Here is a 2,089-nt window from a genome sequence, read left to right as displayed (position 1 = left end):
AACTCTTGGTAATTATTGTGTTATGATTAATGACTAGAATAGAAAACCTTGATTCTCAATCCATTATTGGTGTAGACTATGCTTCCAACAAAGAGATTTTTTTATTGAGCAATTCTAGACCAGCATAAATTCTACCCATCAAGCTTTTGGCACCGTTGCCAGAAATTTGCAATGTGTTCTTGTTATTGGTTATTGTTCATATGTAAATATTGTGAATAGTTTGATTTTTACTTATTTGCTAGTTTTAGTTTACGAGTTTGTTTTCTTTATTTCTTATTAGCTCTTGTTTTTAATTTCTCTTTTCACTGTGAATTCTTATCATTTTGACTATAAGTTTGGTTCAAACTATGTTGTAGGAAATGAAAGCTTCAATGACAGTTTACATCAAGGATTTAGAAATTAAAGGTAGGAGGAGTCTCAATCATATAGAAAATTTTTTTGGCAACAACCTCCTCCGGTTTCTTACGGTTACACTCTGACTCCTAATGCATACCAACCTAATGGATGTGGTGGACCTCTTTGTGGTTGTCAACCACAATCACCATATGCATATGAACCCCCTCTCAACATAGCCCTTATCAACCTCACTCACAAGACGCATACCACCATTTACCTCCATATGATTCTAACACATATCCACCATACCAATAACCATACGAACCATAGCTAGAGCCACCACCATTCTAACACCAATACTCCCAAGAACTACCAATACCATATACACCATCTCAATATACTCATTAATATAAACCACCTCCCAATTATAAAACTTTTCTCCCAAACAATGAGCTCTCTTCTTTACCACCGCCCTCATTGAACGAATTTCTCCAACTCCTAATGCAAGAACAACAAGAACTTCTAGCTTGGTTCCAAAAGCAAGAAGAAGAGCAAAATATGTTAGGAAAATTCGTGACTAGCTTAACCGAAGGAGTGAACTATTTAGTATCATTATGTTCATATAATCAAGACACTCTCATTGATGAATGTGGAGGATTAACTGAGGAGCATAATGAGAAGAAGAACTTGGAGTTTCAAGAAAAAGAAAATAAGTTGAAGCAAGAATTGCAACAAGAGGAGGAAGTCGAGATCATTGGTATTAAGAAAGTGGTTGGAGAATTGAGAAAAATTGATCAAGAAGCAGATTCCATCATTAGTAATTTTTTGTCCACACTAACCGATTCTCTTGATGAACATGTTGAGCCTTCCCCCATTGAATTTGAAAGAGGTGTTGACATAGATCTTATGCAACCTCCAAGGTATGACTTAAGTGATGGGGAAGAGTTAAAAGAAGTTGGTGAAGAAGACTTAGAATTTGAGGAAGTTTGGCAAGAAGTGAAAATTGAAGAAAGTTGTCAAGAGATGGATGTTAACAAAGAAGATCACAAGGGAGTGAAAATTGCCTTGTCCAAGTTGTTGGAGACATCTCCTCCTAAGTTACCATCAACCATTATATCATTCGAGTGGGTAAAATTCGTTTCCCTTAACTTTCTTATTTCACTTGAATATGGTTTGTTAGAAACGGATAGTCAACTTATGATGCTTTGTGGGTTAAAGAGTAGATAGATGATTAGTGGTCGGCATTGTAAATCAAGGCTCATTAAGATTGAAGCATCAAAGTTTAGGTGCAAGGATTGGTGTACTACTCAATTGATAGGGCCTAGGAAGATGTTTGGATGCTTATATGAGAATTCTAAGGTGAGTATACCACCCGGATAGAATTGTGGTGATCAATTTGAAGACGGGTGTAAAAATAAGATTTGGGATTCTAGATTACAAGAGGAGGATCAATTTTGGGAGCTTCTAACTTGTATGAAACTTCACCAAGGTTTGGTGCACTTGATTGGACATTCTAGAAATCATTTAAAGTCCAACTTAAGGACAATACACAAAAGTGTTAAGTAGGAGACACTCCTCTATGGTAAACTCTTTCTATTTTGTCTTTTGTATATAGTTGATAAATAAATTGAGTTTCCGTTGTTAGGTACTTCCTTTTTCTATATCATTCCTGGATATATTGCTCTTAGATGATTAGTTGCTTAGGTAAATTTTTGTTTTAGGTGGCATATTTGAATAGTTAATAATCTTGTCT

This window comes from Arachis duranensis, chromosome 1 (assembly GCF_000817695.3).
Source record: "Arachis duranensis cultivar V14167 chromosome 1, aradu.V14167.gnm2.J7QH, whole genome shotgun sequence".
Lineage (NCBI taxonomy): Eukaryota > Viridiplantae > Streptophyta > Magnoliopsida > Fabales > Fabaceae > Arachis > Arachis duranensis.
The sequence above is the reverse complement of the archived record's forward strand: the minus strand, read 5'-3'. Positions refer to the sequence as shown.